At 45.8% G+C, this 8686-nt stretch overlaps 1 protein-coding gene across 1 annotated transcript in view; it reads left to right on the top strand.

The window, feature by feature from the left end:
• The first annotated feature begins 1528 nt into the window (after positions 1-1528).
• Setd4 (SET domain containing 4) overlaps positions 1529-8686 on the top strand; it is a 79208-nt gene continuing 72050 nt past the window's right edge. The window contains 1 exon segment of the mRNA XM_076549230.1: positions 1529-1600. The gene's annotated coding sequence lies outside the window, so the exon portion shown is untranslated.

Raw genomic sequence — 8686 nt, 5'->3', positions numbered from 1 at the left:
CAGCAGTGCTACACAGGTGCTTGGTCTTTGGCAACTGTTTTCTCGCTCAGGGTAAGTTTTTATCATGGGGAGTATTTGCTCTGCAATTTCCATATCACTGGATACTTTCTTCTTTGTTGGAGTGAGCCAGTGTTAGAAGGATGTACATTGAATTAGTTCAGTACAAGAGCCACTCAGTGATAGTTCTTGGCATATAAGGAACCTTGAAGGTGCTAAGAATCCTGCTGTTCTAAAAAACAAAGGTGCAGAAGAGCATCATGAATGGTTTAGGATCACTGAAGGCACTCTCAGCCCTCTTTCCTGCTCGGCACGTCTGGGAACCACACTAGGGTCTTCCGATCATTCTAGGTTTATTATTTGGGCCTTGCATTAGAAACTGCCTCCATTTATTGAAGACATTTCAGGTCAGACCAACACCATTCAAGATGAACTTGACTCTTTGGCCACCGGGGTGGGGGTTGGAACTCCTTGCTGCTTCCCATAGAGGGATCTACATTCTCTTCCAGGAACAATGCTGAACAATCAAAGATGGTTCAGCAGCTCAGGGACCAGGTACTAACAACCCAACCATTGTCTCACGTCCCTGCCATCCTGCTCCTCCTCTATTCCCCTCTTCCCCCCTTATTTTAAACAGACATTTCTCTTGGAACATTTCACTGACATCACTTAGTCCATCACACATCTTCTTTTAGAATCATCCCAGACTGAAAAACCTGTTAAACGCTGCCCCCTGTCAACAGGAAGTAGCCAGACAGAAGCCCCCCCCCATCCTTTATAAAAAGGCTCTAAACCCTGCCCCCCACCAAAGCCAAGTCCCTGAAATTGAACTCAAATAGTTATTCGGAGATTGCACACACACACACACACACACACACACACACACACACACACACACACACGCAGCTTATACCTACTCTAGTTTCCCAGCTGTTGCAAAAAGAGAAACAGACCCTGTAGTGTCAAAATGGTTAAGATCCTCATTCTGTCCTTAGCAAGCTCCTTCCACATCCTTAGCTACAAAACCCCAGCCTAAAGCATGTGATGTGCCTTCTCGTGATCTCTGGTCTTTGGTTGAGTCCTGTGCCCTGATCATGGCGCGCAAGGCCAGAACTAGAAACACTCCTTCTCTGGTATTGAATAAAGCTTGCTCCTCGCTGCTTGAGGATGTCTAAATTCTCATCTTTTATTTCTCCCTACAAGTTTAATTCTTACTTTTCCTTATACTTTTGACCCTAACAACGCCAGTAAGTCTTGGGACAAGACAAATGCACACATAGGGGTGGATGAGGGAATAGGCTGTCTGGGAAAATGGTATGCCCGGGTCCTGGCAGATGGCGAGCAGGGAGGGCAAGGTGGGAACCAGCTAAGCCAGCCTGGTGGAGGGGGCGGGAGGCCTGAGGAAGGAAGGACGAGGTGAGGAAAGACTCTCCACTGGCTCTGTCGGGTGCGGGTTGGCAACCACGGCTCCAGGTGTGCGCGTGGGCGTGTGCTGGGGAACTGCGCGTGCGCACAGCAGAGGCGCAGGCGCAGCACGCAGCCGCTTCCGCCACACTTTGGGGAGCAGTCTACCGCTCCGCACCCGCCTCGCGTGGTTCCCGAGGTGAGAGGGAGGACTTCCCGGTTGGCTTGGCGTTGCCTGGGTAACGGCAGCCAGGAGGGAATTTGGACTTGTTCTGTGCCGATCCCGACCCCGATTCCTGTGCCTGCCTGCAACCTGGCCCTGACCGGAAGTCAGGACAGGGCCGACCACTGCGCAGTTGCAGGATGCGGGGGGTCTTAGGCCCGCCCCGGTCTGTTTGCTTGTGTGGCAGTGATTGATGGGGTCTGCGGCGACCGTGCACCGGGGCGGTGGTTGGAAGCAGGGGGACAGGGCTTCGGTGGAGCTGCACACATCTGGGCACCCGCATCTGGGCACCCGCATCTGGGCACCCGCATCTGGGCACGCACATCTGGGCACCCGCATCTGGGCACCCGCAGGGACCCGGCCTGCGTGTCGAGTGCTCCCGCCGAGGTAGATACTTAACGCTGCCTGCGCGGCTTAGCTGGAGGTCCATGTCTCCCTGGCCTTTTCTTTCCTTTTTAAGAAGTAGATTTTCAGATCATTTACGTTGGTATAGTACATGCCAAGTGTGTGTAAATCACTTAAGTCACGTCACGTTAGTGTTCACCGGTATGGTACAGGGTAGGATGTGGAACAGAAAAGGCTCTCTTTAGAATGCTTTCAGATAATGTTCCTTAGGTCGGAGGCGGGCCCCAAAGGGATCTCTTTTGCCTCCTGTATGTAGGTGTTTTACCTACATGTGTCTGTGCACCACATGCATGCAGTGCGTAGGGAGGCCAGAAGAGGACGCCGGCTATCGGATGCCCTGGGACTGGAGTTACACATGTGGGCCCTAGGGACTGCACCCTGCTCTGCTGCAGGAGCAGCATGGACTCTGAAACCACTGAACCATCTCTCCAGCTGGCCCCGTGTCCCAGGGATCTTTATTTAGAATTTTCTTCAACTCCACTTTTACTCACTACTTCTTGTGTAGTTTTACATCTTAGCGTATATCTTCCAAAAGTGGTTGCATCTATTTCGGTTAATTCCTACAGTTGGTCCTCACTCTGTTGTCTGTGGTCCCTGGATTGTCCCCTTTTGACTTTTTGAGAGACTAATGTAGAAAGCAGTAGTCATTTTTTTTTTTTGTCCTCTGGTCATCTCTGGCTTGTGTTCTGTCTTGGTTTTCTTTTTTTCTTTGCCAGAGGGAAGATAAAGGTTTTATTTAATAATAATTTACCTTAAGATGGTAATTAATTTACAAAGCAAAATAAGCAAAGGGTATTGGAAAGGTAGTCTACATTCCACTCTCTGCTGTCTCTCAACCAGCAAAGTGTCCTTTGTGAGAAGAGGCCTCCAAGAGCTGTCACTAAGCATATAGTTCCTAAAGTGTCACAGGGGCCCGGAGACTGTCTTGGTTTTCATGTTCTCTCTAATCTCCTGCAAACACCCCTTTAATTATAGTTATCTCTAGAACCCAGTGTCTAAAAATCCAGTTTACACTGATGGCAGTTTATTTATTTTTTCTAAGACGTCTGAGCCGATGGGTGCCTCATAACGACTGTGTATTCTTTTTTGTATTTATTTATTTTCTTTTACGTGTATGGATGTTTTGCCCTCACATACGTCTGTGCATTACATGTGTGCTGTGTATGCACTGACGCACTGAGCCATGTCTCCTGTCCTGTTCTTAGGAACTGTTAAATGGTGTTGTGTTGACTAGCACTGAACTGTGAAAGTCACCAAAGGCTGTGTCTAGGAAGTCAGCTGTGAGAATTTAGTCAGTAGGGCTTCCAAATGGTTTTGTTTCCTTTTTTTTAGAGCAGTGGTTCTCAACCTTCCTAATGCTGCTGCCCTTATTCCTCATGTTGTGGTGACTCCCTAGCCATAAAATTATTCACTGCTACGTCATAGTCATAATTTTGCTGCTGTTATGAATTGTACTGTAAATATCTGGTGTGCAGGATATATGATATGGGACCTCTATGGGGTCGTGATCCACAGGTTGAAAATCACTGTTTTAGAGGCCCCATTATGGGTATTTGTTACTGCAGGGATCCCGATTTAGCACTTGGTAAAAAGTTTTGATGTACAAAAGGATTTTAAAAAAATGAAAACATTCACCAAAATATGTATTTGTATATTCAGAGATACCAAGGTTTTTAATTTGCATCCAACTAGAGACTAAGGCTGAGACTCTCCTTATTTTAGGTTGAACACGACACCGAGGCTCCGGTTTTAATATGCAGAAGCGAAGAGGAAGGACAGGGAGACTCAGAAGGCAAAGGCGAAGTTCTGACACAAGAGGAGGTACATACAGGCCTGGGAAGAAGCCGTGTGTGTGTGTGTGTGTGTGTGTGTGTGTGTGTGTGTGTGTGTGTGTGTAGGGTCTGTTCACAGTGTTCCTCATGGGAAGAAGCCGTGTGTGTGTGTGTGTGTGTGTGTGTGTGTGTGTGTGTGTGTGTGTGTGTGTTTGTGTAGGGTGTGTTCACAGTGTTCCTCATGGGAAGAAGCCGTGTGTGTGTGTGTGTGTGTGTGTGTGTGTGTGTGTGTGTGTGTGTGTGTGTTTGTGTAGGGTGTGTTCACAGTGTTCCTCATGGGAAGAAACCCTGAATGGAGGAGGGTCTGTTGGTAGCTGGAGGGCCAGCCTTTAGCTACCCAGGGTATGAAAAAAAAAATTCCAGGAATGCAGTGAAAAAGTTTTTAATCTGTCTAAAGGCTAGACTTTTTCTATCTGAGGGGAAAAGTAAGGAAACACACAGGCTTTCTGAGGTAACTTTCTCCTTTACTTCATCTAGAAAAAAATCTCTTCTGAAAATCTCTCTCCCTTCACATAGTTACAGTCCACACTGTTACCTTCTCCATTCATTCTCCACACCACACACCTCTTTTGCACGGTTCCTTCTCTTTTCTGTACAGCTTCATTTTCCTTGTCTCCTCACAGTATCCAGTCTCCACACAGCCACAGCTGGGTCTCATTTACACAGCTCTCTCACCTCACAGCCACAGCTCTCCCTGAACAGCCGTAGATTTCTGTACACAGTTACATCTTTTCACATAGCACCACACTTCTCTTCATACATAGTTCTTCTCTCCACCTGCAGATTCCTTCACACACTACTAGATCATTCACTCAGTCTTTACTCACTCACTCTCTCACTCACTCTCCTCTACACACACATCTCTCCCCTACATCTCCTTTCTATATAGCTACTCAAGCTCTCTCTTCTACAAAGCTATTCATCTACTCATGTGTACTTCTCTGCACATATGTCCTGCTCTCTCAGCGCGCGCACACACACACACACACACACACACACACACACACACATACACACACACACACACACACACACACACACACACACTTTCACCTCTGCCCAGCTCTTTACACGGACATACATCTTAGAATCTCTTTCTGAAAATGTCTCTTGCTTCTCTCCTCTCTGGCTGCTCATCCTCTCTCCTCATCTCCCTCTACATCCCCCCTCGCACTAACACACACTCACTGCTAGGTCTTTACACAGCTCCACTACATAGCAGTAGCTCCTTTACACAGCTTTTTCACGCCGCTCCCCTCACAGCCAAACTCTGCCCACACAGGAGTTACATTTTCAGGGTCACAACGCATTTCTTGAATAAACAATCAGAGACAGAGCCAAACTGATACACGTAAGAAATCACACGGTTTCTTTCAGGCTAGGAAGGTCACGTTGACCGGCCAGTGAGTAACGCTTGGCCACGCATGTAGCTCTAAGTTGGTGAGGGTTCCCAGACAGAAAGTAAACAGTTGGCTGAATCTTGAGCCTGTAACACAAACTGAGGCTGGGGCATGTAAAAAGTCAATTACTGTAAAGGGTTATGCCTACCAAAGTTGCCTCATGTCTGACCTTGATTCAGCAACAAACAATACCTGGGAATTCATCTTTGTGTATTTGTCTCCAGGGGCAACAGTTTGCTTTGAATATGTTCTGAAGTCTAAAATTAGCTGTCTTTATGACTGAAAATTCTAATGCTTTCCTATATCAGTTATGAAAAATATTTTAATATTATTAGAATTATACAGATTAAGCAGAAATCATCTTCCTGACCATCCACAGCAGTACATGTGCCCAAAGATGGAATATTTTCTTGAGATAAACACAAAGCAGTGGGGAAAATACCCACAGCTGTTATTAGGGAAGAAATGAAGTGGCACATGAGAGAAATTACAGACAGGAGCAACCAGTCATTTATAGTCAGTGACTCCACAGCTCTGCCAGGTGGGGCTCCCCATCAGGTGGGTCTGGTGGGTTGACCTGTTAAATACTAGTTGTCATCTGCTGGATACTCCCCGGGGCCTCCTGCAAGGTGTGTTCACACAGTGTTCTTCCGAACATTGTTCAAAGAGAATAGTCCGTAAAGAACATGTTTTAATGGCGTCCTTACACCAGTGTGAGAGGATGAATGTATTTTACTCATTGTTTCTACGTTTTTCTCTCTGGCTCTTCCCTGGGTTTCTGCTTCCGTTTGTCTGTCCTTTCGCTCTGGTCTCTCTCTCTCTCTGAATATAAAGCATCTCCGATTGATGGTGTGATCTACTTTAGTCTTGTCCTTAACCAGCCCGGTGGGTGCTGCCTCTTGATGGATTTCTTTCATCTGCCATTTTCCATTTTGTTTTCTCTGTGTCTAGTGTCTGGTTTTTGTTCTTCTCTTTCTCCTTTAGTGGTTTCTATTATATTAAGTTGGTATTTTAATTCCTAATTTTCTTTTCACTATATATATGTCTTAGGTTTTCTATTGCTGTGAATAGACACCATGATCACTGCGACTCTTATAATGGAAAACATTTGGCCAGGTGGCAGTGGTACACGCCTTAATCCCAGCCTCAGGAGGCAGAGCCAGGTGGATCTCTGTGAGTTCGAGGCCAGCCTGGTTGGTCTACAGAGCGAGATCTAGGACAGGCACCAAAACTACACAGAGAAACCTTGTCTTGAAAAACAAACAAACAAACAAACAAACAAACAAAAAGCAAAAAATTAAGGAAAACATTTAATTGAGGTGGCAGCTTATAGTTGAGAGGTTCAGTCCATCATTATCATGGCAGGGAGCATGGCAGCATGCAGGCATATATAGTGTTGGCTACATCTTGATCAGAAAGCAACAGGAAGTGAACTCAGACACTGGGTAGTGTCTTGATCATAGGAAACCTTAAAGCCTACCCCTACAGTGACACACTTCCTCCAACGAGGCCGTATCCGCTCCAACAAAGCCACATTTCCTAATAGAGCCACTCCCTATGAGATTATGTGGCGCCAATTACATTCAAACTACCACATTCCACTCCCTGGCCCCCATTAGCTTGTAATAATATCATAATGCAAAATACATTTAGTCCAACTTCAAAAGTCCCCCTAGTCTATCACAGAATCAACAATGTTTTAAAGTCCAAAGTTAAAAGTCTCTTCTGAGATTCATACAATATCTTAGCTGTAATCCCCTGTAAATCAAAATCAAACAGTAGATCACATACTTCCAACATATAATGGCACAAGATATACATTACTGTTCCAAAACATAGGAAAGGGAGCATAGTGAGGAAATACTGGACCAAAGCAAGACCAAAAACCAGCTGAGCAAACTCCAAACTCTGCATCTCCATGTCTGATGTCAAAGTGCTCTTCAGATCTCCAGCTCCTGTCAGCTTTGTTGACTGCAACACACTTCTTTCTCTTGGGCTGGTTCCACTCTCTGTTAGCAGCTTTCCTTGCAGCTGTCCCATGACTCTGGCATCATCTGGTCTCCAAGGCAATCCAGGCTTCAACTCTACAGCTTCATGTAGTGGCCTCTCTAGGCCTCCATTCACGGACACCCCTGACACTCAGTGGCTTTCCTTAGTGTCAGAGGCAGATTCCATAGCCCCTTTCCTCTGTCCTTAACTCCAGCACCCTGCGGCAGAAGCTGGAGGTTCTGTTGCTTGCTGGGGCTGGAACATGGTCCCCTTGTTCAGTTACATCTTCACCAGCTTTCTTTCACTGCCTAAGCTTGGCTGTCCTGAAACTGGATCTAGCCCAGGCTGGCCTCAAACTCCGAAACCCTCCAGCCTCTACCTTCAGAGTTCTGGGATTAAAGGCATGCACCACTACACCTGGTTCTAAATTTTTCTTTAGTTCCTTTTCACAAGTTGGGAATTTAGCTGGGTGGGATCTTGCTCTGAGGTCACCACTTTCTTTATTCCATTTCTTAATTTGTTTATCTCATTGAACACAGCACTTCATTCCTTTTCTCCTAAAAGCTTACATTTTCTTGCTCCTTTTCATTATAAATCTTCATTGGAGTTACCACTAATAACCACACAACAGAGGCTGTACTACATTGTTTTGAGATCTCCTCTGCCAACAGAATTAATCCAAAACTCTTCACTTTAGCCTCAGGCAGACTTTTCAGACAAGGTCAAAAAGCAGTCACATTTTTCACCAAGATATCACAACAATGATCTCTAGGCAACATACTAAAATTCTTCTCCTCTGAAATCCCCGACAGTTCAAATACCTCTTGGTACCAAAGTCCTCTATTAGGCAGTGCTTAAAGTATTCCATTGCTTTCCTAACACAAAGTACCAAAGTCCAAATTTCTGCAAACAAAAACATGGTCAGGCCTATCACAGCAACTAGTACCAACTTCTGGCTTAGTTTGGGTTTCTGTTGCTTTGAAGAGACACCATGACCATGGCAACTCTTATAAAGAAAAACATTTAATTGAGGTGGCGACTTACAGTTCGGAGGTTCAGTCCGTTATCATCATGGCAGAGAGTGGCAGCACACAGGCAGACATGTTGGTGCTGACTACATCTTGATCAGAAAGCAACAGGAAGTGACACTGGGCGGTATTTTGAGCATAGGGAATCTCAACGCCCGCCCCCACAGTGACACACTTCTGTAGATGTAACCGTCTTGTTAAATAAGAAACACGGACTCAACTGCAAAGTTAAAAGCCCAAGAGGTCAGAGCAAAAGCTAAGAGATAAAAACCTTACCCTTCACTGCCGCTGCTGTCTTCCTCAGCCAGAGAACTACTTCCTGTGTGTCTGTCTTTATATAGACTTTCTGTTCTGCCTTCTCATTGGTTGTAAACCAAACCACATGACCTCCTCGTCACTGCCCATCTA

Source organism: Peromyscus maniculatus, chromosome 12, assembly GCF_049852395.1.
Source record: "Peromyscus maniculatus bairdii isolate BWxNUB_F1_BW_parent chromosome 12, HU_Pman_BW_mat_3.1, whole genome shotgun sequence".
In the NCBI taxonomy this organism is placed as follows: Eukaryota; Metazoa; Chordata; class Mammalia; order Rodentia; family Cricetidae; genus Peromyscus; species Peromyscus maniculatus.
This window is presented reverse-complemented; position numbering and strand designations above follow the sequence as displayed.